The sequence below is a fragment of the Phocoena phocoena genome, chromosome 21 (assembly GCF_963924675.1).
Source record: "Phocoena phocoena chromosome 21, mPhoPho1.1, whole genome shotgun sequence".
NCBI lineage: Eukaryota > Metazoa > Chordata > Mammalia > Artiodactyla > Phocoenidae > Phocoena > Phocoena phocoena.
Genome location: NC_089239.1, coordinates 33,393,461 through 33,420,818, shown reverse-complemented (window position 1 = coordinate 33,420,818; position 27,358 = coordinate 33,393,461).

Here is a 27,358-nt window from a genome sequence, read left to right as displayed (position 1 = left end):
AATACAAAGGATCATGGGAGATTACTACAAGCAACTATATGCCAATGAAATGGACAACCTAGAAGAAATGGGCAAATTATTAGAAAAGCACAACCTTCATGACTGAACCAGGAAGAAATAGAAAATATAAACAGACCAATCACAAGCATTGAAATTGAAACTGTGATTACAAATCTTCCAACAAACAAAAGCATAGGACCAGATGGCTTCACAGGCAAATTCCTCAAACATTTAGAGAAGAGCTAACACCTATCCTTCTCAAACTCTTCCAAAATATAGCAGAGGGAGGAACACTCCCAAAGCTTTCTATGAGGCAACCACCCTGATACCAAAACCAGACAAAGATGTCACAAAGAAAGCAAACTACAGGCCAATATCACTGATGAACATAGATGCAAAAACCCTCAACAAAATACTTGCAAACAGAATCCAAAAGGACATTAAAAGGATCATGCACCATGATCAAGTGGGGTATATCTAAGGAATGCAATGATTCTTCAATATACGTAAATCAATCAATGTGATACACCATATTAACAAACTGAAGGATAAAAACCATATGATAAACTCAATAGATGCAGAAAACGCTTTCTACAAAATTTAACATTCATTTATGATAAAAACTCTCCAGAAAGTATGCATCAAGGAACCTACCTCAACATAATAATAAACGCCATATATGACAAACCCACAGCCAACACTGCCCTCAATGGTGAAAAACTGAAAACATTTCCAGTAAGATCAGGAACAAGACAAGGTTGCCCACTCTCACCATTATTATTCAATATAGTTTTGGAAGTTTTAGCCACAGCAATCAGAGAAGAAAAGGAGATAAAAGGAATCCAAATTGGAAAAGAAGAAGTAAAGCTGTCACTGTTTGCAGATGACATGATACTATACATAGAGAAACCTAAAGATGCTACCAGAAAAGTACTAGAGCTGATCAATGAATCTGATAAAGTAGCAGGATTCAAAATTAACACACAGATAACTCTTGCATTCCTATACAGTAATGATGAAAAATCTGAAAGAGAAATTACAGGAACACTCCCATTTACCACTGCAACAAAAAGAATAAAATACCTAGGAATAAATCCACCTAAGGAGACAAAAGACCTGTATGCAGAAAACTATAAAACACTGATGAAAGAAATTAAAGATGATACAAACAGATGGAGAGATATGCCATGTTCTTGGACTGGAAGAATCAACATTGTGAAAGTGTATACTACCCAAAGCAATCTAAAGATTCAATGTAATACCTATCAAACTACCAATGCCATTTTCACAGAAATAGAACAAAAATTTCACAATTTGTATGGAAACACAAAAACCCCAAAGAGTCAAAGCAATCTTGAGAAAGAAAAACAGAGCTGGAGGAATTAGGCTCCAAGACTTCAGACTATATTACAAAGCTACAGTAAGCAAAATGTATGGTACTGGCACAAAAATAGAAATATAGATCAATGGAACAGGATAGAAAGCTCAGAGATAAACCCACACACATACGGTCACCATGTCTTTGATAAAGGAGGCAAGAATATACAGTGGAGAAAAGACAGCCTCTTCAACAAGTGGTGCTGGGAAAACTGGACAGCTACATGTAAAAGAATGAAATTAGAACACTTCCTAACACCATACACAAAAATAAACTCAAAATGGTTTAAAGGCCTAAATATAATTCCAGACGAACTCTTAGAGGAAAACAGGCAGAACACACCATGACAAATCACAGCAAGATCCTTTTTGACCCACCTCCTAGAGAAATGGAAATAAAACCAAAAATAAGCAAATGGAACCTAATGATACTTAAATGCTTTTGCACAGCAAAGGAAACCATCAACAAGACAAAAAGACAACTCACAGAATGGGAGAAAATATTTGCAAAAGAAGCAACTGACAAAGGATTAATCCCCAAAATATACAAGCAGCTCATGCAGCTCAACATCAAAAAAATGAACAACCCAATCCAAAATGGGCAGAAGACCTAAATAGACATTTCTCCAAAGATGATATACATGAAATAATGCTCAAAATCACTACCAACAAACACATGAAATAATGTTCAACATCACTAATCATTAGAGAAATGCAAATCAAAACTGCAATAAGGTATCACCTCACACCGGTCAGAATGGCCATCATCAAAAAATCTACAAACAATAAATGCTGGAGAGGGTGTGGAGAAAAGGGAACCCTCTTGCATTGTTGGTGAGAATGTAAGTTGATACAGCCACTATAGAGAACAGTATGGAGGTTCCTTAAAAAACTAAAAATAGAACTACCATACAACGCAGCAATCCCACTACTGGGCATATATCCTGAGAATACCATAATTCAAAAAGAGTTATGTACCACAATGTTCATTGCAGCACTATTTACAATAGCTGGGACATGGAAGCAATCTAAGTGTCAATCGACAGATGAAGGGATGAAGAAGATGTGGCACATATAAAATGGAATATTGTTCAGCCATAAGAAGAAATGAAATTGAATTATTTGTAATGAGGTGGATGGACCTAGAGTCTGTCATACAGAATGAAGTTAAGTCAGAAAGAGAAAAACAAACACCGTATGCTAGCACATATATATGGAATCTAAAAAAACAAAGTTCTGATGAACCCAGGGGCAGGACAGGAATAAAGACACAGACATACAGAATGGACTTGAGGACACAGGGAGGGGGAAGGGTAAGCTAGGATGAAGTGAGAGAGTGGCATGGACATACATACACTACCAAATGTAAAATAGATAGCTAGTGGGAAGCGGCCGCATAGCACAGGGAGATCAGCTCGGTGCTTTGTGACCACCTAGAGGGGTGCAATAGGGAGTGTGGGAGGGAGGTGCAAGAGGGAGGGGATATGGGGATATATGTACACGTATAGATGATTCACTTTGTTATAAAGCAGAAACTAACACACCATTGTAAAGCAACTATATTGCAATAAAGATGTTAGAAAAAAATTTAACAAAAAAGAATCAGTGGGTGTCTAATTCTCAGTATTTACACGTACAGTGGTTATACAAGTGCAATTATTTGTAGCAGGTAAAACAACATTTAATATGCTTGGTAACATCAGTATTAATAATGGATATGTTCTTTTAATCTGTTTGGAGGGTATGCTCAGTTTTCGTAATAAAGCCTTTACTACATTCTGCAGCTATTTCTGTTTGGATAAGCAAAGGATGATGAGAACATATATTTAATTTTTATGTACATGTGGAATCTAAAGAAGCATGGTGTTAACCCTTGTTAGCAAAAGGCTCAGAATTGTAATGATTTGTGTATGCTAGCAAAGGACATAAATGTAGAAACATATTTGTGGTTTTGTTTAATATCTTCCTGACCCAAGGTTTTATAAATTTTCATCAATATGACTGATTTTTTCATCATTATCATGATCAAATAGGATGAGACATATATCTCTAAAATAGCATGTTTTAAAAATTTCTATTTTGAAGATAATTTTTCAGATAATAATGCACTGGTGATTAAAGCAAACTTTCACTGCAATATACCTAGAAACATTTCTCTCTGGAATGGATACTGTTAATATTTATTAGATTTAGTTCCTTAGTCTTGCAGCCATTTTCCACTAAGTATAACTGATTTTATTTTGTAAAAATATCTTCACTGGAACATAAAAAATAAAATCTTCAGAACTATCTGATTCGTCAGAAATTAAAAGTCCTATATTGGGGTTTTCTGCTTCCAACATGACAGGGTATGTCCATTATGGACTATCTTTCCTGCTGATTACAACTAAAACAAAATAAAATGCAAAAAAAGCAGTATCTGAGGAGACTGAAAAATAGCTAAGAGCAGGTAGGTTATGTCACAAATGGTTGTTTCCTCTTTTTTCTTGTTGCTGTTCTCTTTTCTCTTATGCTTTGCCCCAAAGACAGAATCCAGTAACACAGGTGCAAAAAGTAGCAGTAAAGTGGGAGGCAAAACACAGTAAAAAACAGTGGAACTGGGGAAAGAGAAGTGCGTGGGTCAAAGAGAGTCTCGAGACAGCTAGCAAAGGGGATTACATACATGAATCTACAGTGATCTCAGCCTCACCTATGACCTCTACATAGCTGCAGTATGCCCAATGCAACATTGCAAAGACTCTGAAGAACTGAGGTTAGAAAGGCATTTAACGAAGCCAAGACCAGCCTTATGGTCTGAAACCACCTGGGTTGATTATCTGCCAAAATTTAAAAATATTCTCTAGAGGATAAAGGATCCATAATCTAAACATAATATTCAAAATGTCACTGATACAATCTAAAATTACTCATCTCACAAAGAACCAGGACAATCTGGCCAAGTTTCAAGGGAAGTGAAGAATCATCAGTTGCTGAGATCAAAGTGACCTGGATGTTGAAATTATCAGGCAAGGACTATTATCTATTATTATTATGCTCCATAAGGAAAAGACAGAAGTACTTGAAGTGGAAAGACAGTTCTCAGCACAGAAATAAAAAATATAAAAAGAAAAAATTTTAGAACAGAAGAAGAAATAACTGAAGAGTAAAATCATTGGGTGGGCTCAGTAGCAGAATGGGGATGAGAGGGGGTGATCTGGTATATTTGAAGATCAGAGAAAAGATTTAAAACAAAAAGTAAATAGAACCTCAGGGATCTGTGGGACAATAACAGGAGATGTGACATAAAGTCATCAAAGTACTGGAAGGAGAGGTAACAGAGATAGAACAGAAAAATATTTGACAAAAATTCTGAAATTTGGAAAAAATATAAATTTACAGATACAAAAATTTCAAACACCAAACAGGATGAACTTGAAGAAAACCAGCCAAGACCCATCATAATCAAACTTCTAAAAACCAAAGATAAGCAGAAGAAAACTTGAAGGCAGATAGAGGAAAATAGCACTTTACGTACAAGAGGAAAACTATAAAATGACCGGCAAATGTCTCATCAAAACCAAGGAGGCCAGCTGATAGTGGAAAAAAACCTTTAAAGTGCTAAAAGAATTGTCAGCCTTGATTTCTATATTCAGCAAAATTATATTTCAGGAATAAAGGTAATATAAAGATATTATAAATTAAAGAAAACTAGGAAAATTTATTGCCAGAAGGCCTGCCCTAAAAGAATGCTAAAGAAATATCTTCAGGATAAAGGGAGAGAGAAATTTGGATCTTCAGAAATGAAGGAATAGTAACAGAAATGGTTACTGTCTGAGCAAGTTCTTTTGTGTGTGTGTGTGTTTTAACTTCACTGTTTTTATTTATTTTTAATTAATTTTTTAAACTTCTTTATTGGAGTATAATTGCTTTACAATAGTGTGTTAGTTTCTACTTTATAACAAAGTGAATCAGTTATACATATACATATGTCCCCATATCTCTTCCCTATTGCATCTCCCTCCCTCCTACCCTCCCTATTCCACCCCTCTAGGTGGTTACAAAGCACCGAGCTGATCTCCCTGTGCTATGCGGCTGCTTCCCACTAGCTATCTATTTTATGTTTGGTAGTGTATATATGTCCATGCCACTCTCTCACTTTGTCCCAGCTTACCCTTCCCCCTCCCCGTATCCTCAAGTCCATTCTCTAGTAGGTCTGTGTCTTTATCCCCATCTTGACCCTAGGTTCTTCATGACCGTTTTTTTTTTTTTTTTAGATTCCATATGTATGTATTACCATATGCTATTTGTTTTTCTCTTTCTGACTTACTTCACTCTGTATGACAGACTCTAGGTCCAACCACCTCACTATAAATAACTCAATTTCATTTCTTTTTATGGCTGAGTAATATTCCATTGTATATATGTGCCACATTTTCTAGTGTGTGGAAACCTTTCCTCCTTCACAGCTCCCTCCCACTGGTGCAGGTCCTGTCCCTATTCTTTGTCTCTGTTTTTTCTGTTTTCTTTTGCCCTACCCAGGTACGTGGGGAGTATCTTGCCTTTTGGGAGGTCTGAGGTCGTCTGCCAGCGTTCAGTAGGTGTCCTGTAGGAGTTGTTCCACATGTAGATGTATTTCTGATGTATTTGTGGGGAGGAAGGTGATCTCCACGTCTTACTCTTCCACCATCTTGAAGCTCCTCCTAAACAAGTTCTTCAAAAGATAATTTTGAAAGTAAAAATGGTAGTATTTTCTAGTAGTAATATACATACATTTATATACAATACATATAAATTTACACGTATAATTATGACAACTATGACAAACTGGTCACGAGAGTTCGATGGTATCTACATAGTTGCAAGGCTTCTAAATTTTACCTGAAGTGGCATAATTCTAAATCTAAGCAGGAAGTGAAAGTTTAGGTATGTCTATTATAATCTATAGAGGAACCATAAAGATTAATGAGAACTGAAAAAACATACCGATTAAATAGGTTATAAAAACATTCAAACAAATATAAAGAAGGCAGGAAAAGGAGAAGAACATAATGAAAGTAAAAAGGACAGATAAAACAAATAATAAAATGATAGGTCTAAATTTAACCATATAAATATTTACTTCAAATGTCAATGGACAGGGGGCTTCTGGTTCCAGTTAAGGTAAAATAAACATACACAATGCTATGTCTCCCATTAACTATACCTAAAAACCCTGGACAGAAAATGTAAAACAACTACTTTATGAATCTACAGAAAATAATTATAGGCAGAACTGGGAAGGGTAATAAAAACTAAAAGAGGAACAACACAGTAGAGAGTTTTCTAGTTTATTTCCCTTCTCTATCTCTAAGTCTCCCAGCAGCCCAAATATCAGAACTGCTAATGAACATGACCAGAAGAAACTCTCCTCTTTCTCTCTCCCTCTCCTGGGACTGGGAAGTATTGGGGTGTGTTAAAGATGAAGGAGATTGAGAAGGTGCTGTGAGTTGAATAGCGCCCTCCCGAAATTCATGTCCACCCAGAATCTCAAAGTGTGGCCTCATTTGGAAATAGGGCTTTTGCAGATATAACTATATTAAGGAGAGGCTATAGAGGTTTAGAGTAGACTCTAAATCCAATGACTTTTAAGGAGAGGATATACAGAGATATTCAGAGCACATACAGTGAAGAAGTCTAGATACAGTTGGAGGTGGAGATCGAGGTCTCATTAGGAAAGAAGAATGATATTGCTGCAGAAAAAGTACTTGATGAAAAGGTATACACTTTAAAAATCAAGAAACACTCAAAACCCAAACAGGATCAATTTTTTTTAAATGCCCAGACCCATCGTAATCAAATGACTATAATCCAAACATAAATAAGGCAATCTTGAAAAGAGAGAAAAATGACATATTAGATATAAGGGAGCAATGATATTAGTCACTGAGAATTTCTCCATAGAAACCACGGAGGTCAGAAGACAAGTAGAGCATTTGTAAAATGCTGAGCCGAAAAAGCTGCTTACTCATAGTTCTGTAATAAGCATGAATATCATTTAGGAATGAGGGCAAAATAAAGACATTCTAAGATGAAAGAAAACTAAGAATTCATCACTAGAAGAACTGCTCTAGAAGAAATGATAAAAGAAGTTGTTTGGGCCAAAGGAAATTATACCACAGGGAAATATAGAACTTTAGAGTGAGAGAAGTCCAGTGGAAATTGTAAAATCTGTGTAGATATAATAGACTATTTTCAAAAGCAAAAATGGTAATAGTGTCTGGTGGCATTTTCAATATATATAGGTGTGATGCAACTACTAAAAAAATCTTATTTAAATTGAGAAAATCTTAATTATAAAAACACTGTGGAAAGTTACATGTGTGTATTTTAAACAGAGTACTAAAAATACACAAAAGTATACTAGGAAAATAAATTAAAATGTAATTTAAAATACTGCAGTAGTATGAAAGCTATAAAAGGCAAATCAGAAATGAAAAACAGAGAGAACAAAAAGAAAGTACTCCTACATCTGATAATTTAAACATTAAATATATATGTATATATATATAATCATTTAATACATGAGTTGAAAGACAGGTCACCACAGATCACCACTTCTGGGAAGATGGAGTAGACATAATTTTCCCTTTTCCTCTCATTAAGTATAAGTAAAAGCTCCGTGTGTTTATATATAAAACAACCACAAGAGGACTCTAAAAAGTGGAGGGAAGTGACAACCCTGAAAGGTGGCAAGCCAGATCCTTGGGACCCAATAAATGGCACGGACAATTCTCTGGGTTTCATTTTTTTTCATATATCCCAGATTTGGAGACAAAGCCAGCAAAACGAGAAATACCAATGAGCACAGAAAAAATAAAGACCCAACAAAAGTCAGCTTCTCTCTAGATAAAGGACTAGGAAAGGGACTTCCTAGGTAGACAGAAAACTTATGCAATAACTGCATTACTCCAGATAAACACTGCGAAGACAGCTGAGTCCCCACCCTAACGAGAGCCTGCAGCCCTGCAGAGCCTAGACTTCCACCCTCGCCATGCTGTAATGAGGCAGCCCAATGGGCTAGACTAAAGGGATACGGCTCCTATTACCCAACACTTCCTAATAAGCCACCCCAAATTTAGTATACTAAAATAACAACCTTTGTATAGCTTGTGAAATTATGTATCAGCAATTTTGATTGGGCTCAGCTGAGTGAATCTTCTGCTTCAAGTGGTGCTGACAGGGGTCACCTGGCATTTTCCTGATGGTCTGCAAGATCTGAGATAGCATGTCTTGCGTGGTGACCCCTTTTGCGGATAATGGGGTAGCTGGATTTATCTGAGGCTCTTCACATAAAGTCTTCAGCAGGATGGTCAGACATCTTACTTGGTGGCTGAGCACCATGAGATAACAAGACAGAAACTACCAGTTCTTTTAAATTTTGGAAAGAGAACTGACAATAATATCACTTCCACAGTGTGTTGTTTCAGGCAACTCCGTATTTGAAGAGAGGTGCAATGGATCCTACAGCTTAGAAGAAAATGTGAAGGGCTTTGCTGTACACCTGAAACTAACACAACATTGTAAATCAACTACACTCCAATAAACTTTTTTTAAATGTGAAGGAAACTGCATCTTACTTTAATCCACCATAAATTAATGCTAAATATTTCATTGCAATATTTGCTTTTAAAAACTGGGCATAATCCAAAAGAGATTATCCAAGAACTGTGGGACAACTACAAAATGTTTAACATACGTGTAAGAAGAAAGGAACAGAAGCAATATTTGAAGGCAAAATGATGGAGAATTTCTCCAAATTAATGTCAGACTGCAACCCACAGGTCCAGAAAGTTCAGAGAACATTGAGGATAAATGACAAAACAAAAACCCAAGATCTACACCTAGGCATATCATAAACGTCAAAAAAATCAAAGATAAAAAATCTTGAAAGAAGCTAAAGGGGGAAAAAAAACCCTTACCCCCAGGAGCCAAGAAAATGACATCCAACCTCTCCTCAGAAACCATGCAAGCAAGACGACAGTGGAATGAAACATTTAAAGTGTTCAAAGAAAAACAAAACAAAAACACCAACCTAGAATTCTGTACCCTGTGAAATTATTCTTCAAAACTGAAGGAGAAATAGATGATCTCAGCCAAACAAAAATTGAGGAAATTTGTTGCCAGTAGACCTGCCTTGCAAGAAATATTCAAAGAAGCTGTTCAGAAAATAGGAAAATGACACAGGTCAGAAACTCGGACACACATCAAGAAAGGGAGATCTTAGGAGAATGAATAACTGAAGATGAAATAAATTTATCCACCAAAGGAAATAAAAAGCTATTAAAAGGTTTTCAGCAGGGATGTAACAAGGTCATATTCTCCTTTTGAATAGTTTACCTCGGGGCTCTGTGGAGCTGAGGTTTTGAGATTTAGGATACAGGAGGCAATGTTTAGGACTGCTTTTGTGGTTCAGGTGAGAGAAAGTGCGTGCCGGAGTTAAGACAATAAGCACGGAATAAAGAGAAGGAGGAGGTTGGGGCATTGTTATTTTTTAGAAAGCTTCTCATTTGATCTTTAATGTGCGTCAGAGGTTGAAATCACCATGCAAGATTGATAACAGCAGGTGAAGTTTGCCTGTGGCGAGAGACTCAGTGAAGTAGAAATTTCCAAGAGTCTTATTAGTCCAACTAGCATACTTGTGGTTTTTTTTAGACCACTTCCCCTTGTATTAAAAGCTGCAACTCCCAGCCCTACCTTTAGATTATGTCCCTCCTGATATTTACAACAAGGAAGAAACTGGTAAGATACGACTATGGATTTTAGGTCTGAGTGCAATCTTCCTGAGATTGTAAGCAATGGGCGTGATAACTGCTAGGCTTCCAAAGATAGAGACACAGCTCTAAGCACAAGGTTCCTTCGATTTTATGGAAAAATCTCCTTTGTACAAAGCAAGGAAACAAAAGCTGCGCTTGAGCTTACTCCAGAAAAATCTACCGAGCATTTCTTCTCCCTCCTCCACTACCAGCCCCTTTAAAAGAGCCTACGTTTGCTGCTTCCATTACTTCATCCCCACGCACTTTTCAGCCCCCCAAATAAGGGGCCAACTCCCACCTTGCAGTCAGGCTCTCCCCTCTCTCTGAGCAGATTAATCCATCATATATTTACAACTGTAAACAGAGGTGATTCCCTGTCCTTTAACCCCTAGTCTTTTTTTTTTTTTTGCGGTACGCGGGCCTCTCACCGTTGTGGCCTCTCCTGCCGCTGAGGAACAGGCTCCGGACGCGCAGGCGCAGCGGCCACGGCCCACAGGCGCAGCCGCCCCGCGGCATGTGGGATCTTCCCGGACCGAGACACGGACCTGCGTCCCCTGCATCGGCAGGCGGACCCCCAACCACTGCGCCACCAGGGAAGCCCTAATCCCTAGTCTTGACTTATGAAAACGCGTAGCAGTTAGATTCAGGGGCAGCTGTCCACTTAACTTCCCCTCCTATGTCTCCTTTGGCATTTAAAATTCCGTATTATTTGTCAGTCTGAAATTCAACATCTTTATCTCAGGTCTGCTTTTCCACCTAAGTCCTTTCATCTTGGTTAACTGCATCTAGTCGGTCAATCTTGATTACCGCTACTGAACCAGGTCCGTTTGCCTGAACACGCAGCAAAGCAAGGGTTTACCCGCAAAGGAGCCAAGCCAGGACACAGGAGAAGAGGCCGCACATCTGCGTCCCTGAACACCGGGGACCGGGGTATCTATAAGATAAGCAAGCAGGGCGGTCTGAGGCTTGAGGTATGTGGGGAGGCTGGGGCGACAGGACAGGAAGACCCTGCGAGGATCACAGTTCTCCGCAGGGGTAACTAAGCCCCACACCTCAGCTCGTTAAGAAAACATGGCGGCGTCAGCCTGAACTGAGGGTGGAGTTTGGGGCCCCCTGACGTCAAAAGGTCACGCCGCGGACGCTCGCGCATGCCCAGTTGGTGGGCGCGCGGTCCTGTCAGGTCCCAGGCTGGCTCAGCTCAAACTGGACGCAGCTGACTCCAAGTTTCTGGAAGACAACTGAGGCAGACGTCTCCTTGTTTAGGTTATGAGCTGCTTGGAGGGCAGGTGAGTTTTTTGTAGCAATGATTAAAACCTTGAACGGTGAAGTCAGGTTACAGGTGAAATGGATTTCACTAATGATAACTCACGGTCTCTCTCTGTGGAGATTTTTCTGTTACTCCTCTGTATTTGGTGTGAGCCTTGGGTTCCGAGCAGAAGGTAAACTAAATTGGTATGTTGGTTTGAAAAAACATTTTCCTCTTTTTCGTCACAGTCAAATGAAAACAACTCTACTCCTGTCTCCCTAACCTTCAATATAAGGCAAATCTACCAATACAGTATTGAGAGGGGAAAAAAACCTCGCTGAAACACAATTTTACATTTTCCTCAACTGGGCCCGTATCCTTATCCTGAGCCACGTCATAAAACTAGCATTGGGAGAACTGAGTTACCTGGTGACATGGAGTGCTGTGGTCAGAGGTTAAGTCTAGAGGCTCCTACGAGTTTGAACTGAGAGCATCACTGCCCGTTCCTGGGGAGCCTTGCTGAAAACCTACTGTTCTGTGTCTGCGGAGCCATCCTTTCCATACAAAGTAGGAGCGAATGAATAGTTGCTGGTCCATAAAGCTCAACAGCCGAGGAAGGCAATCCCAGGTCTATTTCAGACTCTACGTCCAAGGTGATCTCTGGGAACTGTTGGCTGTATAACTATGGCATGTTGTACATCATTTTTATTAATAAGGGAGAAGTCATCTATGTGGCATCAGTCGTGTTTAAGTTGTGAGTTGCTTTAAAACAGTATGTTTTAAAATAGTCATAAACATTCAGTTACATATTTATTCAAATTATTTTCTGAAATATGATGGCCCCTCTCATATGAACCATGATATCAAGAATTTTGATGTGTCTCTGAATAATCTTTAAATGGTCAACTCAAATCTGAGAAAGGATGACAATACTTTTTTTCAATCTGTCATAGCTGTCTTTGGTAATAAGGGAATTTTCTCTATAGTTCTTGTTTGAGCTCATATTCTTATGTGGAGATATTTCAAAAGAATGTAAGATTTATTCTTTTTTACTAAATAATATAATGTCTTTAATATATATTATGGTTCTTAAATATGCAAAAATATCGTTTCTTTATTTTTAATTTTTTTTTCTTTTTGGTACGCGGGCCTCTCACCGCTGTGGCCTCTCCCATTGCGGAGCACAGGCTCCGGATGCGCAGGCTCAGCGGCCATGGCTCACGGGCCCAGCCGCTCCGCGGCCTGTGGGATCTTCCCGGACCAGGGCACGAACCCGTGTCCCCTGCATCGGTAGGCGGACTCTCAACCACTGCGCCACCAGGGAAGCCCTATCGTTTCTTTAAATGCAGAGTTTTCTTTGATTTATTCATTGAGGGTATGTACCAGGCAGTTTTAAGGTCTCACTGTAAAAAATCCCTGTACTCATTGAACTTATGCCCTATTGACAGTATGGAGAAAACAAAAAAATAAACAGACAATCTATATCAGTTAGGGATAATTCTTACAGAAAAAAAATAGCAGGGTGAGGAAAAAGAACAATGATTTTGAAACCCTCTCTGAGGGAATGATATATGAGTAGAGGATGGAAGAAAGTGAGAAAAATCTATGGAAAAACCTCCTGAAAGAGCACTACAGATAGAGGAAACAGCAGATACAAATCCCAGAGACAACCAGGAGGCATGACTTCAAGGAAGGCCACTGAGACTAGAGAAGAAGGAGGGATGGCCGTCGGTAGGAAATGAGCTTGAAAGGTACAGAGGTGTGTCAGTTAGGCATTGCTGCAGAACACGTCAACTCTAAAATTTTAGTTGCCTAAAACCCCCATGTATTATTTCACAGAGTCTGTAGGACTAGGTCAGTCTCTGCTGGGCTTGATTACTCATCTGCTGTCACCTGGGGGCTAGTTGGCTCAGGACAGACTCCACTGGGATGACTCATCTCTTTATGTGGTTTCTCATCCTGCTGTGGGCAAGCGGCTCAGGCGCATGTTTACGCCAGAGGTAGGGGTCCAGGAGAGAAAGGAACTTGCAAGGCCTTTCACGTTGTAGGTGTGACACTGTCACCCACTCACCCCTGCTGCCTTCAATTTATTGTGTGAAGTAAGTCACAAGGCCAACCCAGGTTTATGGGATGAGGAAACAGACTATCCCTTTCTGGGAGGATTTTCAAAACATATTGCAAAGGGGGAGATAAAGCACTAAGAATATTTCTGTCATCGGTGGACCACAGACGGAACCAATTCGTTACGGTCTCATAGGCCATGCAATTAAGATTTTTTTATTCTGTATAAAATCAGAAATTATTATGGTTTTGAATAAATAAGGGAATAATTGTATTTCTGTTTTAGTAATATTACCCTGATGAGTGGAGAATTTTACGTGAGGTGGGGTGTGGGTGGGAGAAAAGAGATGAAGTGAGGCTTTCTTAGTCGTCTAGGTGAAAAATTACAGGAGCATAGACTCTGGTGGTAGCAGTGAAGTAGGAGTGAGACTGAAACTGTTTCAGCTTGGGTTGTATATGGATATTAGCACTGACATGATTTGTTGAATCATTGGGATAGATTTAGGAATCAAACTGTAACCTCAGTTTTTAGATTGAGAATTTTTTAAAGTAATTTTTTTTCAGTTTGGATGCTTCTGTTTCTTAATTATAACAGTTTTGCTGCTTATTCCAATCAGTGAGCTGATTCTAATTGAGTTATTCATGCTTTGGAAGGAAAAGTGCCTCCATTTTTAGAAAACTGCCCTATATAGAATCAACTTTATAATTTGGGGGTGGTCACTGGGTTTAGAGAAGTATACATTTTGAAGATGATATTTAATGGATTTTACATTGATGTTAAGGTAAGGAAATAAAATATATAAAAGGAAAAATTTTGCTGGGACAATCCTAAAGCTCCCATCCCTGATATCTCTTTGTGTCCCCAAATTTCCTCTCCTAATAAGAACACCAGTCATATTTTATTAGATCTACCCTAACAGCCAAATTTTAACTTAATTACCTCTTTAAAGGGCCTATCTGCACATACAGTCACATTCTGAGGTATTGGAGCTCAGGACTTCAGTGTATGAATTTGGGCACAGGACATGATTCAGCCCATAGCACCACCTTGTCTCCAGTCTCCAGGTGGCGCTCACCCATCTGCCTCCATCCATTAAATCCATAGTGCTTTACTTGGTTTAAAAATATGGAAGAAAAGAGAAATTGTTCTATATTTTGTACAAGGAAAAATTATAGTCATCAAGACATGCATTGCAACTACAGGATGACATTCAACCAATTGAAGCATATCTTTTGAGTAAAAAATGGTAAAGCAACAAATGTCTAGTAAAAAACTAATTCTACTTGCATAAAGTTTAGTACTTGATGCTGTTAATATTTATGATGCATATTGAATTCCTAAACAATTATATAGGTAAAAAGTAAAATTCATTTATTTATAGTATGTTTGCTGAAATTCAGCTGTAAATCTGTCTGAATTCCAAGTGCTGGTGTCTGTTTATAAGTAAAATCAGCAAGGTCCCTATCAAATAACACTAGTGGTCTAATGAAGGAGACACTCCATTAAAAAATATAAACAAATACAAGTTGTCATATGTGCTGTACAGATACTAACTATATGCCATTAAGCATTGTTTCCTACAAAATTTCAACTAACAAAAGATTTGATGTCTTTATGTTTAATGGATTTTTATACATTTATACCTGCTAGAAAGTTGAACAAAATACTGCTTTATTATAAACTAATAAAGGTGTGAGATCTCCCACACTTTTAGGTGAGTGTTGAAGGTAGCATGAAAAGAACATAATGGAGGCAAAGAAAGAATGGATGATTACCAACCAAAAAATCTGTCTTTTCAACTTAAACCTCCCCCCCCCCCTTTTTTTTTGATTTCCTCTTACTATTTTTTATTTTGATGTTTGGAAATCTGTTTTGTTGTTGGGTTTTGGTGGGGGTTTTTTTGTTTTGTTTTTTTACATCTTTATTAGAGTATAATTGCTTTACAATGGTATCTTAGTTTCTGCTTTATAACAAAGTGAATCAGTTATACATATACATGTGTTCCCATATCTCTTCCCTCTTGCGTCTCCCTCCATCCCACCCTCCCTATCCCACCCCTCTCAGTGGTTCCAAAGCACCAAGCTGATCTTCCTGTGCTATGTGGCTGCTTCCCACTAGCTATCTATTTTATGTTTGGTAGTGTATATATGTCCATGCCACTCTCTAGCTTTGTCACAGCTTACCCTTCCCCCTCCCCGTATCCTCAAGTCCATTCTCTAGTAGGTCTGTGTCTTTATTCCTGTCTTACCCCTAGGTTCTTCATGACATTTTTTTCCCCCTTAAATTCCATATATATGTGTTAGCATACGGTATTTGTCTTTCTCTTTCTGACTTACTTCACTCTGTATGACAGGCTCCAGGTCCATCCACCTCATTACAAATAACTCAATTTCGTTTCTTTTTATGGTTGAGTAATATTCCATTGTATATATGTGCCACATCTTCTTTATCCATTCATCTGATGATGGACACTTAGGTTGTTTCCATCTCCGGGCTATTGTAAATAGAGTTTTCTCAGGGTATATGCCCAGTAGTGGGATTGCTGGGTCATATGGTAGTTCTATTTGTAGTTTTTTAAGGAACCTCCATACTGTTCTCCATAGTGGCTGTACCAATTCATATTCCCACCAGCAGTGCAAGAGTGTTCCCTTTTCTCCACACCCTCTCCAGCATTTATTGTTTCTAGATGTTTTGATGATGGCCATTCTGACTGGTGTCAGAGATGATATCTCATTGTAGTTTTGATTTGCATTTCTCTAATGATTAATGATGTTGAGCATTCTTTCATGTGTTTGTTGGCAGTCTGTATATCTTCTTTGGAGAAATGTCTATTTAGGTCTTCTGCCCATTTTTGGATGGGGTTGTTTGTTTTTTGTTATTGAGCTGAATGAGCTGCTTATAAATTTTGGAGATTAATCCTTTGTCAGTTGCTTCATTTGCAAATATTTTCTCCCATTCTGAGGGTTGTCTTTTGGTCTTGTTTATGGTTTCCTTTGCTGTGCAAAAGCTTTGAAGTTTCATTAGGTCCCACTTGTTTAGTTTTGTCTTTATTTCCATTTCTCTAGGAAGTGGGTCAAAAAGGATCTTGCTGTGATTTATGTCATAGAGTGTTCTGCCTGTGTTTTCCTCTAAGAGTTTGATCGTTTCTGGCCTTACATTTTGGTCTTTAATCCATTTTGAGCTTATTTTTGTGTATGGTGTTAGGGAGTGATCTAATCTCATACTTTTACATGTACCTGTCGAGTTTTCCCAGCACCACTTATTGAAGAGGCTGTCCTTTCTCCACTGTATATTCCTGCCACCTTTATCAAAGATAAGGTGACCATATGTGCGTGTGTTTATCTCTGGGCTTTCTATTCTATTCCATTGATCTATCTTTCTGTTTTTGTGCCAGTACCATACTGTCTTGATTACTGTAGCTTTGTAGTATAGTCTGACGTCAGGGAGCCTGATTCCTCCAGCTCCGTTTTTTGTTCTCAAGATTGCTTTGGCTATTCGGGGTCTTTTGTGTTTCCACACAAATTGTGAAATTTTTTGTTCTAGTTTTGTGAAAAATGCCAGTGGTAGTTTGATAGGGATTGCATTGAATCTGTAGATTGCTTTGGGTAGTATAGTCATTTTCACAATGTTCATTCTTCCAATCCAAGAACATGGTATATCTCTCCATCTATTTGTATCATCTTTAATTTCTTTCATCAGTGTCTTATCATTTTCTGCATACAGGTCTTTTGTCTCCATAGGTAGGTTTATTCCTAGATATTTTATTCTTTTTGTTGTAATGATAAATGGGAGTGTTTTCTTGCTTTCACTTTCAGATTTCTTATCATTAGTGTATAGGAATGCCAGAGATTTCTGTGCATTAATTTTGTATCTTGCTACTTTACCAAATACATTGATTAGCTCTAGTAGTTTTCTGGTAGCATCTTTAGGATTCTCTATGTATAGTATCATGTCATCTGCAAACAGTGATAGCTTTACTTCTTCTTTTCTGATTTGGATTCCTTTTATTTCCTTTTCTTCTCTGATTGCTGTGGCTAAAACTTCCAAAACTTTGTTGAATAAGAGTGATGAGAGTGGGCAACCATGTCTTGTTCCTGATCTTAGTGGAAATGCTTTCAGTTTTTCACCATTGAGGACGATGTTGGCTGTGGGTTTGTCATACATGGCCTTTATTATGTTGAGGAAATTTCCCTCTATGCCTACACTCTGCAGGGTTTTTATCATAAATGGGTGTTGAATTTTGTCAAAAGCTTTCTCTGCGTCTATTGAGATTATCATATGGTTTTTCTCCTTCATTTTGTTAATATGGTTTATCACATTGATTGATCTGCATATATTGAAGAATCCTTGCATTCCTGGAATAAACCCCACTTGATCATGGTGTGTGATCCTTTTAATGTGCTGTTGGATTCTGTTTGCTAGTATTTTGTTGAGGATTTTTGCATCTATGTTCATCAGTGATATTGGCCTGTAGTTTTCTTTCTTTGTGACATCTTTGTCTGGTTTTGATATCAGGGTGATGGTGGCCTCGTAGAATGAGTTTGAGAGTGTTCCTCCCTCTGCTATATTTTGGAAGAGTTTGAGAAGGATAGGTATTAGCTCTTCTCTAAATGTTTGATAGAATTCGCCTGTGAAGCCATCTGGTCCTGGGCTTTTGTTTGTTGGAAGATTTTTAATCACAGTTTCAATTTCAGTGCTTATGATTGGTCTGTTCATATTTTCTATTTCTTCCTGATTCAGTCTTGGCAGGTTGTGCATTTCTAAGAATTTGTCCATTTCTTCCAGGTTGTCCATTTTATTGGCATAGAGTTGCTTGTAGTAATCTCTCATGATCTTTTGTATTTCTGCAGTGTCAGTTGTTACTTCTCCTTTTTCATTTCTAAATCTATTGATTTGAGTCTTCTCCCTTTTTTTCTTGATGAATCTGGCTAATGGTTTATCAATTTTGTTTATCTTCTCAAAGAACCGGCTTTTAGTTTTATTGATCTTTGCTGTCGTTTCCTTCATTTCTTTTATTTCTGATCTGATTTTTATGATTTCTTTCCTTCTGCTAACTTTGGGGTTTTTTTGTTCTTCTTTCTCTAATTGCTTTAGGTGCAAGGTTAGGTTGTTTGTTCAAGATGTTTCCTGTTTCTTAAGGTAGGATTGTATTGCTATAAACTTCCCTCTTAGAACTGCTTTTGCTGCATCCCATAGGTTTTGGGTCATCGTGTCTCCATTGTCATTTGTTTCTAGGTATTTTTTGATTTCTTCAGTGATCACTTTGTTATTAAGTAGTGTATTGTTTAGCCTCCATGTGTTTGTATTTTTTACAGATCTTTTCCTGTAATTGATATCTAGTCTCATAGCATTGTGGTTGGAAAAGATACTTGATACAATTTCAGTTTTCTTAAATTTACCAAGGCTTGATTTGTAACCCAAGATATGATCTATCCTGGAGAATGTTCCATGAGCACTTGAGAAAAATGTGTATTACGTTGTTTTTGGATGGAATGTACTATAAATATCAATGAAGTCCATCTTGTTTAATGTATCATTTAAAGCTTGTGTTTCCTTACTTATTTTCATTTTGAATGATCTGTCCATTGGTGAAAGTGGGATGTTAAAGTCCCCTACTATGAATGTGTTACTGTTGGTTTCCTCTTTTATGGCTGTTAGTATTTGCCTTGTGTATTGAGGTGCTCCTATGTTGGGTGCATAAATATTTACAATTGTTATATCTTCTTCTTGGATCAATCCATTGATTGTTATGTAGTGTCCTTCTTTGTCTCTTCTAACAGTCTTTATTTTAAAGTCTATTTTGTCTGATATGAGAATTGCTACTCCAGCTTTCTTTTGGTTTCCATTTGCATGGAATAACTTTTTCCATCTCCTTACTTTCAGTTTGTATGTGTCTCTAGGTCTGAAGTGGGTCTCTTGTAGACAGCATATATATGAGTCTTATTTTTGTATCCATCCAGCCAATCTGTGTCTTTTGGTGGGAGCATTTAGTCCATTTACATTTAAGGTAATTATCGATATGTATATCGATATGTATATGTATGTTCCTATTCCCATTTTCTTATTTGTGTTGGGTTTGTTATTGTAGGTCTTTTCCTTCTCTTTGTTTCTTGCCTAGAGAAGTTCCTTTAGCAGTTGTTGTAGAGCTGGTTTGGTGGTGCTGAACTCTCTCAGCTTTTGCTTGTCTGTAAAGGTTTTAATTTCTCTATCAAATCTGAATGAGATCCTTGCTGGATAGAGTAGTCTTGGTTGCAGGTTTTTCTCCTTCATCACTTTGAATATGTCCTGCCAGTCCCTTCTGGCTTGCAGAGTTTCTGCTGAAAGATCAGCTGTTAACCTTATGGGGATTCCCTTGTGTGTTATTTGTTGTTTTTCCCTTGCTGCTTTTAATATGTTTTCTTTGTTTTTAATTTTTGACAGTTTGATTAATATGTGTCTTGGCGTATTTCTCCTTCGATTTATCCTGTATGGGACTCTCTGTGCTTCCTGGAATTGATTAACTGTTTTCTTTCTCATACTAGGGAAGTTTTCAACTATAATCTCTTCAAATATTTTCTCAGTCCTTTTCTTTTTCTCTTCCTCTTCTGTAACCCCTATAATTTGAATGTTGGTGCGTTTAATGTTGTCCCAGAGGTCTCTGAGACTGTCCTCAGTTCTTTTCATTCTTTTTTCTTTATTCTGCTCTGCAGTAGTTATTTCCACTATTTTATCTTCCAGGTCACTTATCCGTTCTTCTGCCTCAGTTATTCTGCTATTGATCCCATCTAGAGTATTTTTAATTTCATTTATTGCGTTGTTCATCATTGTTTGTTTCATCTTTAGTTCTTCTAGGTCCTTGTTAAAGGTTTCTTGCATTTTGTCTATTCTATTTCCAAGATTTTGGATCATCTTTACTATCATTATTCTGAATTCTTTTTCAGGTAGACCGCCTATTTCCTCTTCATTTGTTAGGTCTGGTGGGTTTTTATCTTGCTCCTTCATCTGCTGTGTGATTTTCTGTCTTCTCATTTGGCTTATCTTACTGTGTTTGGGGTCTCTTTTTTGCAGGCTGCAGGTTCATAGTTCCCGTTGTTTTTGGTGTCTGTCCCCAGTGCCTAAGGTTGTTTCATTGGCTTGTGAAGGCTTCCTGGTGGAGGGGACTAGTGCCTGTGTTCTGGTGGATGAGGCTGGATCCTGTCTTTGTGGTGGGCAGGTCCACATCTGGTGGTGTGTTTTGGGGTGTCTGTGGACTTACTAAGATTTTAGGAAGTCTCTCTGTTAATGGGTGGGGTTGTGTTCCTGTCTTGCTAGTTGTTTGGCATAGGGTGTCCAGCACTGTAGCTTGCTGGTCGTTTAGTGAAGCTGGATGCTGGTGTTGAGATGGAGATCTCTGGGAGATTTTCGACGTTTGATATTATGTGGAGCTGGGAGGTCTCTTGTGGACCCGTGTCCTGAAGTTGGCTCTCCCACCTCAGAGGCACAGCACTAACTCCTGGCTGCAGCACCAAGAGCCTTTCATCCACACGGCTTAGAATAAAGGGAGAATAAGTAGAAAGAATAAATTAGTAGAAGAAGGAAGAAAGAAAGAAAGAAAAGAAAGAAAGAAAGAAAAGAAAGAAAGGAGGGAGGGAGGGAGAGAGGAAGGAAGGAAGGAGGGAAGGAAGGAAAGAAAGAAAGAAAGAAGATAAAGTAAATTAAAGTAAGATAAAATATATTAAAGTTATTAAAATAGAAAATAATTTTTAAGAAAAAATTTTAAAAGAATAATGGACAGATAGAACCCTAGGACAAATGGTGGAAGCAAAGCTATACAGACAAAATCTCACACAGAAGCATACACCTACACACTCACAAAAAGAGGAAAAGGGGAAAAAAATCATAAATCTTGCTCTCAAAGTCCACCTCCTCAATTTGGGATGATTCATTGTCTAAAGGAGGGAAGGAAGGAAGGAAGGAAAGAAAGGAAGGAAGGAAGGAAGGAAGGAAGGAAGGAAGGAAGAAGATACAGTAAAATAAAGTTATTAAAATAAAAATTATTAAGAAAAAAAATTAAAAACAAAAAAACGGACGGATAGAACCCTCGGACAAATGGTGGAAACAAAGCTATACAGACAAAATCTCACACAGAAGCATACACATACACACTCACAAAAAGAGGAAAAGTGGAAAAAACCATAAATCTTGCTCTCAAAGTCCACCTGTTCAATTTCGGATGATTCATTGTCTATTCATGGATTCCACAGATGCAGATACATCAAGTTGATTGTGGAGATGTAATCTGCTGCTTCTGAGGCTGCTGGGAGAGATTTCCCTTTCCCTTCTTTGTTCACACTGCTCCTGGGGTTCAGCTTTGGATTTGGCCCTGCCTCTGCGTGTAGGTCGCTGGAGGGTGTCTGTTCTTCGCTCAGACAGGATGGGGTTAAAGAAGCCGCTGATTCTGTGGCTCTGGCTCACTCAGGCAGGGGGGGAGGGAGGGGCACGGAGTGCGGGGCGAGCCTGCGGCGTCAGAGGCCATTATGACGTTGCATCAGCCTGCGGCGCGCCATGCATTCTCCCGGAGGAGTTGTCCCTGGATTACGGGACCCTGGCAGTGGCGGGCTGCACAGGCTCTCTGGAAGGAGGTGTGGATAGTGACCTGTGGTCGCACACAGGCTTGTTGGTGGCGGCAGCAGCAGCCTTAGTGTCTCATGCCCGTCTCTGGGGTCGGCGCTTTTAGCCGTGGCTCGCGCCCGTCTCTGGAGCTCCTTAAAGCAGCGCTCTTAATCCCGTCTCCCCGTGCACCACGAAACAAAAAGTGAAGAAAAAGTCTCTTGCCTCTTCGGCAGGTCCAGACTTTTCCCTGGACTCCCTACCGGCTAGCCGTGGCGCACTAACCCCCTGCAGGTTGTGTTCATGCCACCAACCGCAGTCCTCTCCCTGCACTCCGACCGAAGCCCGAGCCTCGGCTCCCAGCCTCACCCGCCCCGGTGAGTGAGCAGACAAGCCTCTCGGGCTTGTGAGTGCCGGTTGGCACCAATCCTCTGTGCGGGAATCTCTCCGCTTTGCCCTTTGCACCCCTGTTGCTGTGCTTTCCTCCGCGGCCCCGAAGCTCCCACCTCTGCCCCCCGCAGTCTCCGCCCGCGAAGGGGCTTCTAGTCTGTGGAAACCTTTCCTCCTTCATGGCTCCCTCCCACTGGTGCAGGTCCATCCCTATCCTTTTGTCTCTGTTTATTCTTTTTTCTTTTGTTCTACCCAGGTACGTGGGGAGTTTCTTGCTTTTGGGAGGTCTGAGGTCTTCTGCCAGCGTTCAGGAGGTGTTCTGTAGGAGTTCCACGTGTAGTTGTATTTCTGGTGTATCTGGGGAGGAAGGTGATCTCTGTGTCTTACTCTTCCGCCATCTTCCCCTCGTCCGTCCCTAAACCTCCCACTTTAGGGAACTTCTCATGTTTCTAATGATCCACATATATAGATATAAGGGCAAAATCAGGATGGACAATCAGATTGGTCAACTTAAATAAATGTATATCATGCTGACAGTATAAATAATCCTTGAATAAGAAAAATTATGTGTTCATTTAAAAGTGTGAAATATAAAATGAAAGTATGATATTATATATTGCTTTAGTCTTTTATTATGATAACAACTATACTTAATTTTTTATTAGGAAAAAAATACCAAATACTGAGAGCACGTGTAGAGAATACTAAGAAATTTATCCAACACAGAATAATTGGAAACACATATCTGTGTATGCATTTTATTGAATCTAAAAATGTAATTTTCATAATACTACCCAATTTACAATTCATATATTTAAAAATTAATATTTCATCTATTTGCATATGTAAATACTGCAATAGCTGTTCCAAAGATTTCTGTTGAAGCATTTTTGTTTCCGTGCAAATCATATTAATTGGAGAAATAGGAGTAGAAAGAAATGCCCTTGAGTTTTAGTGCAACTTTTCTATGTCATGTTTGAAGGTAGATTAAAAAAAGGTTATGAATCACATTTAATTATGGATCAATACATATGCTCAGGTGAGAAAACATGAGCAAAACTGACTGTAGTCCACTTAACCTGGAGGAAAATAGTTTGCCTTTCTCTAGCCCCCTGGTTAAAGAAAACACTAGTGTGATAAAAATACCTCTCAGAAATATTTAAATACAAATCCAGAAATCAAGGGAAACTCAGTGTTATCTTATAGAAATTGGATTTATTGGTTTTTATGATAGTAATACGCTTTTTTTATAGAAAGCAGATTAATTAATTTTTGCTGTGTTGCATCTTCGTTTCTGTGCAAGGGCTTTCTCTAGTTGTGGCAAGCGGGGGCCACTCTTCATCGCGGTGCGCGGGTCTCTCACTGTTGTGGCCTCTCTTGTTGCGGAGCACAGGCTCCAGACACGCAGGCTCAATAGTTGTGGCTCACGGGCCTAGTTGCTCTGCGGCATGTGGGATCTTCCCAGACCAGGGCTCGAACCCGTGTCCCCTGCATTAGCAGGCAGATTCTCAACCACTGTGCCACCAGGGAAGCCCAATGATAGTAATATGCTTTTAATGAACATTTCTAGTGACAAATATTATGAAATTATAATATTAGTATAGTAAAAACTTTACAATGTCCGTTATATAAGACAGTATTTCATTCCAATCTCTACTACTTAATAACTAGAGTATCTTTAACAGATTATTTGACCACTTTGAATTCAGTTTGTTTTTCATTTTTAATCTGAAATATTGAGGGTAATCTTCCTTAAGAGTTGTTTTGTAGCATATTTTGAGTTCGTGAAATGAAAAAACTTTATTATTGCACTTTTATTAAAATCTAACTCTAAATGTACAAGCGCACTGTACACTTTATGTATTTTAAGATCACTGTAGGTGATATAATGATTAGGTTTCCCTCAGTACTTGTCGGTACAGCTTTCGGTGTATGTGATGTGAACGATGTGTGTGCACCGTGTGTGTGGGTGGAGGGGGTTGTTTGTCAGAAGAGCAGATTGGCCATCTCTTCAGAGCATTCCTCCCCATTGAAGCACGCTGGCACTTCATTTCAAAGGCTGACATGAAATCACAGAGTTTCTCTTGATTACAGAGCAGAAGACACACAGACAAGGGCAGGTACATCCTAAGATGGAGACACAGTGGAAAGGTGATATGTAAATCATGGTGATACTGTTTATTTTTGATGGTTTCATGATCTGAAAGAATCTGTCAGGGGCCCTGAACCAAGATGGCAGAGTAGAAGGACGTGCTCTCACTCCCTCTTATGAGAACACCAGAATCACAGATAGCTGCTGGACAATTGTCGAAAGGAAGACACTGGAACTCACCAAAAAAGATATCCCACATCCGAAGACAAAGGAGAAGCCACAGTGAGATGGTAGGAGCGGCACAATCACACTAAAATCAAATCCCATAACTGCTGGGTGGGTGACTCACAGACTGGAGAACACTTATACCACAGAAGTCCACCCACTGGAGTGAAGGTTCTGAGCCCCATGTCAGGCTTCCCAACCTGGAGATCCGGCAACGGGAGGAGGAACTCCTAGAGAACCAGACTTTGAAAGCTAGTCGGATTTGATTGCAGGACTTTCACAGGACTGGGGGAAACAGAGACTCCACTCTTGGAGGGCACACACAAAATAGTGTGCGCATCGGGACCCAGGGGAAGGAGCAATGACCCCAGGGGAGACTGAGCCAGACCTACCTGCTAGTCTTGGAGTCTCCTGCAGAGGCAGGTGGTGGCTGTGGCTCACCATGGGGACAAGGACACTGACCAGAAGTTCTGGGAAGTACTCCTTGGTGTGAGCCCTCCCGGAGTCCGCCATCAGCCCCAACAAAGAGCCCAAGTAGGCTCCAGTGTTAGGTCACCTCAGGCCAAACAACCAACAGGGAGGGAACCCGGCCCCACCCATCAGCAGTCAAGCAGATTAAAATTTTACTGAGCACTGCCCACAGAGCAATGGTCAGCTCTACCCACCACCAGTCCCTACAATCAGGAAACTTACACAAGCCTCTTAGATAGCCTCAGCCACCAGAAAGCAGACAACAGAAGCAAGAAGAACTACAGTCCTGCAGCCTGTGGAACAAAAACCATATTCACAGAAAAGTAGACAAGATGAAAAGGCAGAGGGCTATGTACCAGATGAAGGAACAAGATAAAATCCCGGAAAAACAACTAAATGAAGTGGAGATAGGGAACCTTCCAGAAAAATAATTCAGAATAATGGTAGTGAAGGTGATCCAGGACCTTGGAAAAAGAATGGAGGCAAAGATCGAGAAGATGCAAGAAATGTTTTACAAAGACCTAGAAGGATTAAAAAACAAACAAACAGAGATGAACAATACAATAACTGAAATGAAAACTACACTAGAAGGAATCAATAGCAGAATAACTGAGGCAGAAGAAAGAATAAGTGACCTGGAAGACAGAATGGTGAAATTCACTGCTGTGGAACAGAATAAAGAAAAAAGAATGAAAAGAAATGACAGCCTAAGAGACCTCTGGGACAACATTAAATGCAACAACATTCACATCATAGGGGTCCCAGAAGGAGAAGAGAGAGAAAGGACCAGAGAAAATATTTGAAGAGATTATAGTCGGAAACTTCCCTAACATGGGAAAGGAAATAACCACCCAAGTCCAGGAAGTGCAGCGAGTCCCATACAGGATAAACCCAAGGAGAAACATGCCAAGACACATAGTAATCAAATTTTCAAGAATCACAGACAAAGAAAAATTATTGAAAGCAGCAAGGGAAAAACAACAACTAATATACAAGGGAACTCCCATAAGGTTAACAGCTGATTTCTCAATAGAAACTCTACAAGCCAGAAGGGAGTGGCATGATATATTTAAAGTGATGAAAGAGAAGAACCTACAACCAAGGTTACTCTATCCAGCAAGGGTCTCATTCAGATTCGATGGAGAAATCAAAAGCTTTACAGACAAGCAAAAGCTAAGAGAATTCAGCACCACCAAACCAGCTCTACAACAAATGCTAAAGGAACTTCTCTAAGGGGAAACACAAGAGAAGAAAAGGATCTACAAAAACAAACCCCAAACAATTAACAAAATGGTCATAGGAGCATACATATCAATAATTACCTTAAACATGAATGGATTAAATGCTCCAACCAAAAGACACATGCTTTCTGAATGGATACAAAAACAAGACCCATATATATGCTGTCTTCAAGAGACCCACTTCAGACCTAGGGACACATACAGACTGAAAGTGAGGGGATGGAAAAAGATATCCATGCAAATGGAAATCAAAAGAAAGCTGGAGTAGCAATACTCATATCAGATAAAATCGACTTTAAATTAAAGAATTTTACAAGAGACAAGGAAAGACAGTACATAATGATCAAGGGATCAATCCAAGAAGAAGATATAACAAATATAAATATATATGTGCCCAACATAGGAGCACCTCAAAAATAAGGCAATAGCTAACAGCTCTAAAGGAGGAAATTGACAGCACAAAAATAGTGGGGGACTTTAACGCCTCGTTTATACCAATGGATAGACCATCCAAAATGAAAATAAATAAGGAAACACAAGCTTTAAATGACACCATAGACCTGAGAGATTTAATTGATATTTATAGGACATTCCATCCAAAAACAGCAGATTACACTTTCTTCCCAAGTGTGCACAGAACATTCTCCAGGATAGTTCACATCTTGGGTCACAAATCAAGCCTCACCAAATTTAAGAAAATTGAAATCATATCAATCATCTTTTCTGACCACAACAGTATGAGATTAGAAATGAATTACAGGGAAAGAAATGTAAAAACCACAAGCACATGGAGGCTAAACAATACATTACTAAATAACCAAGAGATCGCTCAAGAAATCAAAGAGGAAATTAAAAAATACCTAGAGACAAATGACAATGAAAACATGATGATCCAAAACCTATGGAATGCAGCAA